This window comes from Neodiprion virginianus, chromosome 2, assembly GCF_021901495.1.
Source record: "Neodiprion virginianus isolate iyNeoVirg1 chromosome 2, iyNeoVirg1.1, whole genome shotgun sequence".
Taxonomy (NCBI): domain Eukaryota; kingdom Metazoa; phylum Arthropoda; class Insecta; order Hymenoptera; family Diprionidae; genus Neodiprion; species Neodiprion virginianus.
This window is the reverse complement of record NC_060878.1, coordinates 40,016,865-40,030,509: the sequence shown is the minus strand read 5'-3', so window position 1 is coordinate 40,030,509 and position 13,645 is coordinate 40,016,865. Positions and strand designations below refer to the sequence as shown.

Sequence of the window (13,645 nt, the reverse complement as noted above, 5' to 3'; positions counted from 1 at the left end):
CGAACAAAAAGTGTACGTGAGTGAGCGCTTTCGTGTTTGTGTGCACGGCAATGGGGGGAAATGGATCTGGAGGACGGAGAGGAGAAAAGCAAAGACTCGAACCGCCCGGAATCATTCCGTCTGGCATATCGTACCAGAGTGTAGGTACGCTTACGGATCTCGTATTACGACGGTTGCACGAAGGGATCATTTCAGCGCGCGCGGGTGACGGTCCAGTTTCGTTCAGCGTCGTCGACTTAGTTACACTTTCTTGTAGACCGCGAGCTGCTCCTGCGGTCTCGTTCCTCGATACACCCGGAAAGTATACCTGGTATAATACGGCGTACAAGAGCGAAGACGGAGAGAACGAAGAAGAGCGGCGGATTCGAAATGGTGAGAAGGAGACGGCGAATCGCTTCGCAGGCTTTCACCGCGATTCGAGTCGACCAAGGGTGAGACCCTCCTCCCCCTTCCTCTCTCGTCCCAATGCATCACGCACTTCGTGACACCCGCTTCGGTCTGCATGGCGTGCATAGATCATGCTGACGTCCGGACTGCCAGCCCTGGCTGCCAGAAGGACTCCTACCACTGCTCCGAGGGGAACGAGGAGGGAAGAGGGAGGCAGTGGCCTAGCCAATCTAAGGCCATGCCGGGATCGAGGGAGGTGGGGGGAGGGAATAGCGGGGGTTTGCTTCTTTGCGCTCTCAGTCACAAACCTATATACGGAGGAGGAGAAGGTGGCGGAGGAGGAGAGGACGAAATACGGAGGTGAAGCGAAATGGAAGAACGCAGCAGTTGCTTCCTTTGCCCCCTCCGTTCTTTCCTCTTCCCTCATCCGTGCGAGTGTGTGTTTTTTCAACGAGATTTATTACCGAACTCCTAATGCTGCTGCCGGAGGAGGAAAGTGGATGGAATGGTGACGCTTCAAGAGCGAAGAACCCGAGTGAGGGACGTGGTTCAGGGGCAGAAGATTTCAGGTCGGGAGAAGCCAGCGACACATTCCTTTTCCTTCGATCACGAGTTACTTTCACGTTGCTATTTCACCTTGTATAACTGTAGGGTAATCATTACATCGGGTATAAAATAACTTTGAAGTTGCGAATTTTGTTAATGTTGGAATGTTGAGGAAAATCACGTTCGAGTAACGAAGTCACGACGTTTGAAGGGGAGTATCATTTGTTGCCAACACGTTGTCAGTGCTTGATGAACCGTTGACGGGTCTGAGCAATTTTTTCCGCTTCGTAGCGGCGTCGGAGTGTCGAAGGAATTCAAACCGGTTGGAGTGAGAAAAATTCACTTCCGTCATCGACACTTTAGCCTCGTTGAAATGGTATGCGTACGTCAAATCATGATTCACAAAGTGGAAAAAAACTGAAAAACAAGCAGACATGCGGCGAGAAACTTGGCATTGAATCTAATGTGATTTATATTTTTCAAAGGTAAACGCGAATTGGTTAAAGAAAATGAACAGTATCCTTTGTCAAATTTGCTTCTATAAGCAAACAGTTTTATACATCCCGTGATACATCACAGGTAACTGACCTCGGAAGAATCTGAGTATACATATATATATTCACAGGTCCAAAAGTTGTCGTTACGAACGACGTTAGTATTTGTCCGAGAAACAAGTATCACGAGAATAACAAAATAGCGTATATAAAATTTGACAAGATGTCAACGGTCGACGGGATCGAAACGAGTCCAAACGATTGTTCAGTCAACGAAATCGTCTTGGTCATAATTATGGACGGTCATTCATCAGACTAGGCACCTAATATATTCCGATCACATGGAAGTGACCTTTGATACGGTAAATCGTTAAAAAGTGGCCATGGTACCGGACGGTTCGGCATGACCGGTAGACCGTTGACTGTTGCACTCGTCACGTACATCGATACAAGCGTCCGCAACGTAATCGGCGAAAGAGAGAGAGAAAGAGAGAGAAGAGAGTTTACCCTCCGGCGAAGGGACGCACGGAAATACGGAACTAGAATCGGGGGGTCCAAAAAGTTGTCCAGAAGTTGAATCCTCCTTCCTCGGATTCGTCGCGTAATGTTTTACCGCTTTTCCTCGCTCTGCGCGTAGCGAACAGCCGCCCGCCGTCCGAGTGGATATGTCTAACACACAACGAAGGCGAAGGCGAAGGCAAAAAGCAGTGCCTGGTTATATGGGGGGGGGGGGGGGGGGCACCTGTGTGCGATAGCGAGATAAAAGAAGAAGCGAGAGGGCAGAGTGGAGAGAGAGAGAGAGAAACGTCGGAGCGATACACACCGACACTATCGTGCGACGGATTCGCGGTGTTGGTGCCGGTGGCACGGGGGCGTGGGTGGAACGGCCGCGGGGGTGGGGGGTACGCGACCCCAGCCCCCCTAACCCCTCACCCCGCCCCCGGTCGTTCTTCCACTCTTCCTTCTCGACGTCCATCCATCCACTCCTCCCTCCCCTCCCACCTCCTCCTCCTCCTCCTCAGCCTCTCCTTCCCTTTCCTCCCCTCCCCTACCCTCCCCGCCCCACCCCTCGCCTAGCCGCGACGCCGACGCCGACGTCGGCCGGGGGTGGGGATGGAGGGACGAGGGGGACGCAGTGAGGGGAGGGAACGCCAGCGGAGGAGCCGTCAGTGCGCCACGTGCTGTCGACGCGGGAGGGTGCGTGTCCTTATCGTGTGTTTAGTGAGATAGCGGTGCAGTTGTTTTGTTGTCACAGCATCCTCGGCGGTCTTGTAACGCGGTGTCGAAATTATTACCGATTGATCGAGGTAGAATCGTTGCTGCAAATCTCTCGGCTCGCGTTCGCTTCAATTTTATAGTAACTATGTTTCTTTAACGTTGTACGCAGGATTGTAGGCTTTTACTACTGGACTCCGCGATGACGTGAGAGGAACGTACAGAAGAGAGTTGAGGTGTTTGGTTACACATGGTACTACTACTAGACGCGATGTCAACGGATTGATGGTGATCTATTCGAGAGTATAAATGTAGTTTGACTGCTGGATTTTGGAGTGCGAAAGAGGATCATGACTAAGAGCCATCGCGTGGCTCTGAACAGGCTGTTGCCGCAGGTGATACACGCTGAAGAGGGATAGGCGTGACGACGGAGGCTTGAGTGAACGAACGTCCACCGCTTGAAAAGAAAAACACACACACACACACACACGCACACACGCAGAAAATAAATTCATCAATTCGAATGAAGTACAAAATGGTGATTGTTGTAATTCGGTTTGATCTCTGGTTCGACGAAAAATACGTGACGTCAAATAAAAAGGCTGACGATGAAGCGGTTTGTGCTGCAGGGATAATGATCGGTGTTAAACCATGCACCGTTATCCTTACCGGACGTGATTACTCCAGTTTCAAGTGTCACTGAAGGATTATCCCTCGGGAACCACTACTGCGGTGAGTCAGACTGTCCGCATTTTTTAACAGCGTTCCATGTCTTCGCCAAATTAAACGCGCCGCGTCAATGAACTCCAAAAACACGCGCTCGACGCCACGCCACGCGACTCTGTCGTCAGACCCTCAATGGACACCTCGATTTCGGCACTGCGGGTTGAAACAACCGCGAAACATCAGAGAGAGTAGGGTAGAAGCGAAAAGTCTGTATTACATGTATACCGCACACTGGCAGGACCGTTGAAACGGTGACAAAAAGCTGCTGCGAAACAATCAAGGCGATCGATCCCTGTCCCTGGGTGTCGTATCGACAATGCGAATCATTGAACCCAACGAGTCACGTCGCCTGATCGTTTCACAGAACTCGGGAACGATATGATCTCACTCGGTTATACTCTCGGCTGTCGGTTATTCGTCTTGTTCACAGTTCTTTCCCGTGACCGGAATTGCAACCAATTTTAAACCGCGCACCGAGTACCTGCAGCATTCCTTGGTCGATCGGACAAACTGGACCAAAGTTGTAGGCGATCGTTTTATAGTATCGATACCGAGAGCTAGAGTGACTGACAGTTCTCGATGTCAAATAAGGTATATACCTAACCATTGGATTCCTCAACGCGTTTCACAGTCGTGAGATCGAAACGACGATTTTCCTGACTTTCCGATTGGGAGACGTTGTTCTCGACGCTTGGATGGAAATTTGGCGATAAATAGGATTAATCGCCACGCACCCCGATCATTTTACTTTCTCCTCGTAGGCTAGAAATCACAACAGTATCCACATGGCGTCCTGGTATCGCAATTAAGTAAATGCTACACAAGAACAGATTCCTCAAGACAAAGTTGTAGGTGTACTCGCAACGCTTCTTACAAGCTCGGTGTACGATACGCGAATCGCCAGAGCGTGGAAGCGTGGCCATATCGCAGGCCTTCTCGCTCCAGCGTGTGTGACGAATCGGTGAGAGAGCGAGAGAGACCGGATCCAGCGAGATGAGTGAACGCGCAGAGGGAGACGGAGAGACGGAGAGAGGAGAGGAGCGAGGCCAATGAATCCTCGGTCAGAGTCGTAGAGTCCAGTCAGTCGGTCTATTTATGCCGGTGTTAATTGTACGAAATTAATGCGACAGTCGTCGTGTATTTGGAACGGGGCTGTCAAGGTTGAATCAAGAGCCCGCTATCTGTATCGAGAGACCGTGTTCCTATCCGAGACCAAGGCGCTCGGACCACCTCGCGACGATGACGATCTCCTCTCGCTGGAATCTCCCTCTCCTGGGGGGAGAATCAGGCCAGTGGAGCACGTTACTTGTGCCCACTGACGTGCCCGATACTTGCTCTTGCCGACCGTCCGTCAACGCCGCGCCCTTATACACAACACACTGTCTTTCGGGTCATGATCCCACGTGCGAATTTTGGAAATCGATCAGCTCGCCCCTTCTGCTCTCGTTTTCATCACACTTGTCGCGTGGACCGGGAAAAAACCTTGATTCATCAATTATCGGTACGGTGAGTTAACTCTGTTCGCCATTTGACCTATCGCAACTGCCGAAAATTTTTGACTGTATAAAAGTTCTGTAAGTAATATTACAGTTTCAAATCATGTGTTTATACGTACTTGTGGTTAAAAATATGAAGCAATGGCGACTAAAAAAAATTCTCTGATGAAATATATTTTTTAACGCATAATTTATAATTAGGAAATGATTTAAGATTAATCATGATGACTCACAGAATCTGACCTCGAAGGATTCTAGACATGGTAACTAAAGCGTTGAAGGGTTATCTCGGTTTGTATAATTTGGTGAGAGTTACATCTGCTTGCATTAGGGATTTGAAAAAAAATATTGGATTCAATAGCTTCCAAAATCCAACGTCATATACACGTCAGGTTAGCGCCAGTGTGAATCTGGAAACGACGGAGAGCTTTTAATTGATCACTGGAATATTTTGCTTCCAAATATTTACTTGATTCAGAAACTCCTTCGTAAAGTCTCACAACAGTAACGTGAAAGTTTTCTTTTTCTTGTGTCATTCGATGGAAACCAAATTCATTGATGTTTTATTCAAAAAATAATTTAGAGTACACGTTCGGTAATATAATTTTGCATCATTCTGCAGCTATAATGCAACGGTACGCAATTTGCCGAAAATTTCTGGAAATCCACGAGATAACTGAAATAAATTCACGACTCTGTCAGTTGTGACACCAGAAGGAAAAATTACTCCCATCGTTCAAACAGCGACAAGATTGACAAACTTTTTTCCTCGCCTTCCTCCTCTCTGTAACTAAAGATTAGAAAGATTGACATGGGTACGCCGATACCTCGGATTGATTCGTCAGGTTAGCTCCTCAAATTAACTGTATATACAACCCTTAAACCTCGCTGCAAAGCGCATTTTCTTCATCTCGTCAGTGAAGACACGGAGAATAATACGCTAATTCTGGCCCGGTTATTAATTAATAAGGGAACAATGAGACTTCTTTATCATCGAATGTAGACTAATCGAAGTTTCTTTATTCACGGCAAAGCAACACTTGTTGATGTGTGAATTTTGCTCGTGATTTTCGAAATCTTTTCACCGAGATGCACTCACAAATTCCGAGGACGTTACGCGTTATCAAATAAAATTGTATTAGCATTCTGAGGGGGTAAATTAGAAACAATTATTCTTCCGCGAGTATGTGCACACGAGATATTTGACTATGTTGGAACACAGATATTTCCAATACGTTATCTCTCGATAAATATCGTTATTAATGTAGCACAAAATTTCGCTCCAAGAGCCGAAGCGAAGCTCTTTCCGTCTAAACCGAAATTATCGATATTAGCGTGGAAATAGAAATTAAATGTTCATCTTCACACCAGTTGTCGTGATAACATTTAACAGATACAATTAATCAGCCTCTAATTACCCACATTTCTCTGACATTTGCCGATAGTTAGTGAATAATAAATAACGAAATAATGCCGCGATTGCAGTGCTAATTCCATCTACTTATCGGTAATGGTTGTAAGCTATTCGGCGTAAACATTATATTCGGTACGAGATCGTTACTCGTGTCTGACAAGTGAGGAAGTCGAATTTGATCATCGCGGAGATAAACGCGTTGTACGTAAAAATAAATTTATTTTTGCAAAGTAATAACGATCCAAATAATCGCGGGTTACGCGTTGGCTACTTGTTTGGATTAGAAAACCCGGGAAGAGGTGATCCTCGACGCCTGATCGTAAACGGAGCTTTATTGTCGCGTCGCGTATTCGACTTTGGAAAATACGATAACGCCTCCGGTGAAACGAGCGAGGTTTTGGCCGAGTGGGTTCGTTAGGCAGCCGGATAATGCGGAATAGAAAAGCTCATGTGGCTCTCGCTGCTGCCGCAGGTGTGTGGAGAGGATTCGCGAAAAGGGGGCGAGACGAGGCGCATCCCCTGTTCCACCCCGTTCCATCCCCCCCCATCATCGCCGTGATCTCGAGCAGAAGTGGTGTGCGTGCAACACGTACAGGAGGCTATTGAAGTCTCTGATGACGGAGCCCGTCTGTCAGCAGATCAAAGCAGAAGTAAGCTCTCTTTGTAATGCCTTGCTCCGCTCGGCTGGTATTTAATTATGTATGAGATCGATATTGGGGCCTCGGGGTCCGCTCGCGTTTCCTATCGCAAATATAAGCTCCGGGCATTCCCCAACCCCAGCGCCACCCCCGCCTGGTCCCATGCCCACCTTCCCCGAACCGGAATCACTCGAAAAGTAAAAGAGCCCACTGCTAATATCCGCGGAGCCGTCTACACGTGTTTACAGCCTCGTACTGTCGGCTTTTTACACCGTACGTTTTTTTTCTTGTTTGTTTTTGTTTTATTATTCGTCGCTGTACGTGCGACAAGTCATTGATCATACAGGTGCGAAAGCTGGGCTCCGGTTTTAATCCCCGGTTCTGACGTCTTCCATTTTTGGCGATGCATTCCATTGCGGACCGTTGCACGGTTCCTTCTTACCGTGATTGAGAAAAATTCTGTGCAAGTATGTTTCGTCGTTTGCTTATTCCATTTTTTATTATTATTGAAAAAATTTTAATTTTCTCATGATTTTGTCGTACGAATTTCTTCTTCGAAAACAATTTCAGACCAGTTGTTTTCGACATTCTGCATGACTAATTAAATTCAGCGATCGATACGTCGCACTTGATCCTTCGAGTTGTACACAAGATACAAGTGTATAATATAACAGTTATACATACAATATGCACGTGACGCGTACCTGTAGACGTATTATGATAACCCGATCCGACAGCCGTACACAAAAGTGAAACGCGAATTACCTCGCCGCGGTTTGTGACGTGATCAAACTTGAAGTACGCGTATCACGAAGCCTGGTGTACGCACACACACACACACACACACACACAAAAATACAGACGCGATTATAATACAGTCGACCTCGCGCACCGTGGACAAGGGGGTTTGTTAAAACGTTAACTGGCAGCAGGGCGGCACCGATCGCATCCAACCCCAACCGCTTCGTATGATAAAAAATGCCCGCGAGGCTTTCGCCTTCGATTTCGAAAAGTCTGAACAGTGTCTCTCCTTTTTCAAATATTTTTCTAATACCCCTTCAGCGTCACTCTTACACAATTACTTGAAGACGATCGTCGAAAATTAATCGTAGCAATATCGCGTACCACTATCGTAATTCACCAGATTGAAATTAGCAGGATTCGCATGTAACGCAGCGGCAACCCCGTTGCGTCAGGGTGATTACGGCTGGGCGAGCGATTTCGGAGGATAGCGTCGGCGGATTGGGTTGTTCGGTGCACCGGACACGGGATTGGAGCTAGCGATGTGAGATGAGCGAAATCGCGATCCTGCGGGGAAGTGCATCGGCCGGGTTTCCACCGGCGGGGGATCGAGAAACGACAACAACCGCCATCGGCACGACGCACAGAGGGTTGAGCGCGGTTTGATCACTGGTACAGAAAATTGTATTTTCGAAATCAATTAATATCCGGTGAGCAATAATAAACTGGCTATAATGACCGCGAGCTATCCACCACCACCACCACCAACACCAGCTCGATGGTTAGCCCAGGGCGTTTGCAATTAGCTATACGCCTGCGTTTATCCGCCATGTTGCGGAATAACTGACGCTGGATTAGAACGTGCATCGGACTTTGACAAATTTAGCGAAATTGACGAATGTCGCTTAGCTACGCGCGACTCGGTCGCACCTTACGGGTGTAGTAAGGACGTCGTTTGAAACGAGCCGCTGTTGCACCTTGTATGACCCCTGCAGCTCGAGATCTGCACAACGATTATGCGTGGCGTGTATTCCACAGTGCTGTGAACGCGTGCGTTGCTCATCTATACACGGGAAATGAACAGCTGGCTTCACTGAACAGAATAAATTGTGGCAATCAATTAACTTTAATTAGTTGGATAATTAATTGAGCTTGAGTTAGCACTCGATCTATGCTGTATTGGTATCCGTATCCAACTGCTTTTGCTTGTTATATATCGTCTTCCACGTCTGCACACGTGTCTATACCATACGTACCTACCTGTTAAACACTCGCCGCGGCAGCTCAACTTTTCATACTCACGTTAGTTGCCTTTTCTCGACCAACGCTTTTGTTTGACAGCTCATTCCGCATTCACTTGCCGATATACCTGCTGGATATTATACGTTGCACTTGCCGTGCGGTGTGTTTCGTTTTGTTATAAATAAAGAATTAATTATACTGAAAGAAATTGTATTACACGTACCGAATAAATATCACACTGAGAATTTTTTTTTTATACATTACACAAAATGTGAGTAACTAAGAAAAAAATAATGTACGCATTAACTGATATTACAGATTCGACACGTTTGTTTCTGCGACTCTTTTGACGATTTATTATGTAATTAAGTTGTACCGATCAGTAATTTGTGAAGTTGGGTTTTATAGAATTGATTTTATGGTTTTTTCGGACTCCTTGGAAGAATCCATCTCGTGCGCCGAGCAAGTGAGACGAATGTTTAATTTATGCCTCTGGTTTACACTTTACACGTTGTCGGTGACCGTCTGATGTTTCTAAAAGCGATTAATTATTTTAAAGGGCTGTTAAACGAATCTCGGCTGGGATAACATCATTGCAAAATATTTCCCATAAATCGATATACGAAAGATATGTATAATTCATGCTGATGTATACATACCTGGTTATAAATTCACAAGTTTGTATAGCGTGTCCGCGTTTCAAAATGTCAACTTATCTACGACTTCGTTTGATCGTTCAACGTGCGATTCGCGATGTGCGAGTCGATTTCATCGATCGCCGATGAAATTTGAACGGTATAATACGGCTTCGATAAAAAAACGTCTCAACCGCCAGTGCCGCCGATGAATCGATATTTAACCGTACATCGGATCGTTTATCTCGAAAAAAGAAAGCAAAATATCAACGAGTTTATTATGTCGTCTACAGGCTGCCCGAACCGTGGGACAAACTGACAATACCATTAAACTGGGATAATTGGCCGCATCTAAATCACTCGATGACCTTTCGAAACTCGTCGATCTCGCTTCTTGTTGACGATATTAAATTTGCTGGATCTTCGCGCTCGTATTTGCACGTATACGCATGATTGTGTGCGCGATGACAGAATTAAATGAGAACCGCTAGACATCTGCTCCGAGATAAGTATCCCACTTGTTACGCGGCGTTCAAAACTGTGCAAAAAAAAAGAAAGAAAAAGAATTACATTCGCGCCTTTGGACCCACAAAAATGGCAATTCGATCCTTGGTTTTCCGAAAATACGCGGTCGCTTGAATTATTCCGGTTCTTCGAAACCGTGATGGGTCCGATCGTGACGTAAAACTTTGTAAACAGGTATTTGCCAGGGCATTAAATCACCTCCAAGGTAATCGCCGTGCTGGCAGGCAAAGGCAGCTTCGTCGATACCGAAACTCGTAAATATCGAACCCGGAGGTACTTCGGAGACGAAATCTTCTCCTCTTACCTCTTATTCGACTTCGGTTTCAGCCTGGAGAGACGAGGCCGTTGTCTTAGGATGAAATCATTCGCATTCGCGATGAATTTTGAAAATTCTTTCGGCTCTATGATCCGCGTAACCGATCGCACCGTTACGGTACGCGAAAGCTCGCTGCATGCAACGAAGCTCGCGCGATACGTACACGCATGCTAAACGCGATAAGGTTGGTCGACTAATAATAATTACACTCGTTACGTCACCGCCGGATTGGCACGTTCTCGACAAACTTACAAGCTGGATGATACACGTCGTTGCGTAGGTGTGCGTAGGTCGGCGAAGACGCATCTGCATGCACACCGTGCCCACTTTTCCCGCCAAACTTCGCAGAGTGATGAAATTATCGGAATTGCATCGGAATTGTTGAACGATCCTTCTTATAATCGAACGCAGCATCGGACACATCGCGTGGATTGAAAAGTAATTTCCACATCAAAATACGCCCACGTCTGTAAATTTCGCGCTGATTGCCGGACGTTGAATAATTTACCGGCTCCTCGATTCGAACCTCTTAATTACACACCGCGTACCGTTCGCGATTCGGCGGAAGCTGGGTAACCGCGTGAATAATCATACGAATTGAAAGGCTGCACCGCGCGTAGCATTTTATCGGGATACAGTGTAGCCGGCGGTGTGGCATACACGGTACGTGTCTCGGAAGACACGTGACCGAGTGGCCAGTTGATTGATTGGTAGGTTCAGTGTTTGCACTGGATCCGAGCGCGAACGCTTCAACTGAAATTGTCACGTCCATCGATTATTTCTGACATCGTTGATTGATGGCGGCATGAGCGACCGATTGATGACTCCGGAGGTGCCGCGACACAGTTTCGAGTTACATATCGTGCATGCACTGTAGTCCGACGTCGACGCCGGTCAATTTCCTATCTCTCTATGATTATTTTTCATATTTATAATCTCCGCATCGTTTCACCGCCAGTCATACTTACGTACTAAGTTAGCTGTACGAAAACACCTCGGAATCCTTTCTATTTTTCTCACACACCTTGTAATATTATATATTATATATATATATGGAGGTGAATATTTGTGCACACTGTATACGAAGTGCGCGCCAACAAGAGATACCTCGCTGCTGGTGCTGCTGCTGCTGCTGCTATCTGCTGGTGTATCGGTATCCGACGACGTCGGGCAGGTAGCGAAACGCATTTTTTTTCTTTTTGGTTTTTGTCTCACTTGTTCATGACTCACCGGTCTGGCCTGCGTCGATATAAGGTACGGACAACGCGTCGCATCGCGTTAGGCACCTATCAGCGACACTTTACACGGTCAAAGTTCTCGAACCAAGAAAGTACGAGGACGTATCGCCTCCAACAGTCGTTTGCAAGAAGATTATCTTCGGGAATTCCTCTGTTTTTGTCTAGCCTGATTCCAGACGGTCCGATATATCTGCATACTGCAGGGCTTTCGATCGGTGGACGAAAAATTAACGGTTCGTATTTTCACTCCCAAGTTTGGGCAGTCGATGTTGTTTGTAGATCGACGTCGCTCGCACGGTCCAAGTTTATACCGAGGGACAGGTGTCGGCATTGATTACGATGGATACCGAATCCAAATGCTTACCAATCGAATGGTTATAAACGCAGATGGTCGACAAATGATTCGATTGTATTTGCAGAAATACTAGGAATGTAGAATTGGCGAAAATTTTAATACAATGACTACCGATGCCACAATCCGTTCCATTATAACTACTTCACGTGAGATTGTCTTGAGTCTTTGATAACGAGGCTGCTTTTAATTGAAATTATAGTCTCCGACGATGTTTTTAATGGTTATTAATGGTGTATGAATTTCGTATTTTACGGTAATTTAGTTTTCTTACTTTAATTCGCCTCGCTAATTTGAGCTGATCTCATCCTGATTGATTCGAGGCAATCATTCACGCTCTAGGAAATTCATTAAGAACGTGTCTCTCGTGTATTTGCGGTGCACGCGCTGCACGTTGCGTTGTGCAAACCAGAATCATCCGCGATAACGGTAAACCGACGATGCGTCAGATTCACTCGGCGATGCTCGCCTCGTTGGCACATTCGTCATCGACGTGTGACGAAGTAAACTTGAGCAATTAGTCGTTGCCTTTTACCGTCGATGAACACGTATGTTCGTAACATTCTGCTTATATTTGTACACGGTACAAGTAGAATGAGACGTATAAGAAGCAGAATATTGTGAGCTTTCGCAGTACTAGTAAAAGCTGATTATAACGGCTGACACGGCGTATCCAGAATTTTCTCTACTTTTTAACGTAAGCTAACGCTGCAATTAGACGCAGCCTAATGTAAATAAACATTGTTATCCGTGTGGCTATAATTTCCCTGTTATAATTATTTCTCACATTATATCGGCGGATTGGAAATTGAAAAAGAAAAGTCAGAGTGAAAAGATGATTCTCCTCGCAATTATCGCAGCGTATAATCGATTGGGGTATATCAGGGTGTGAAAGAATGTGGTTAACGGCTGGTTAAAAGTTCCATAATTGGAAGGAGTCGCGAGGTTAACTTCGTTTACGAGGCATCCGAGAGGCTTCGCATTATCAACTTGAAACCTGCGAGCTTAAACCTCAGCTAAGGTGCAAATGAAACAGCAGGGACTAAAACAGACCGCATTATCGTCGCAAAAAGCACTTTTGTACGGTGTGCCTATTTTTCTGAGGACGCAAACCGCGTTGTTATTTGTCACTTTGACCGCAGCCTCTTTAACATGATTTCGAGTTTTGTACAACGCATTGCGTATATGTGTGCGCAATTTCATCCAGCAAAAAATACGACGCTCAGTCTTTCTCTCCCGCATCCGTCACCTGCGCTTCAAGCCACGGCGATGATTCTTATGGTGTAACGATGGTCCCCGTGCATTTTCGACGCGTGCCGCGTTTCATGGTGGAGAAAAATACACGGTGCAGGTCTAGGCGCGTATAGAACTACCGTAGAGTACGTGCCTCCGGAAAGGCAAGCCGGTGTTGCTGGTTCACGTGAATGGCTCAGCGGGCTCGCCGCCGCCGTCTAACCCGACCTACCTCAAATACTCGAATCCTAGCCCACTCCTAGTATACCGCGCCGGCACTTCCTCTCCAACCCGTGCCTCGAGAGAATCTTGAATTATAACGACCTCGCTCTTCTGCACAGCCGGCAAGATGTGCAGGTGCTCTTTCGAGTTCACACCAAATAACCGAAGCCCCATTTTCTCACTTTATTTTCTTCCATTTCGTTTCTTTTCCCGGAAGCTTTTTTC

General features: G+C 46.4%; 1 protein-coding gene across 5 annotated transcripts in view; it reads left to right on the top strand.

Annotated features, from left to right (window-relative positions):
- LOC124297486 (protein tiptop) overlaps nt 1-13,645 on the top strand; it is a 117,144-nt gene that overhangs the window by 57,608 nt on the left and 45,891 nt on the right. The window contains exon 1 of one of the 5 annotated variants that reach the window (XM_046748581.1): nt 938-956. The exons of 3 other annotated variants lie outside the window; for them this stretch is intronic. The gene's annotated coding sequence lies outside the window, so the exon portion shown is untranslated. Of the gene's footprint in view, nt 1-937; nt 957-2,611; nt 3,375-13,645 lie in introns of those variants that run through there. One more of the 5 variants, XM_046748577.1, reaches the window with a different exon arrangement.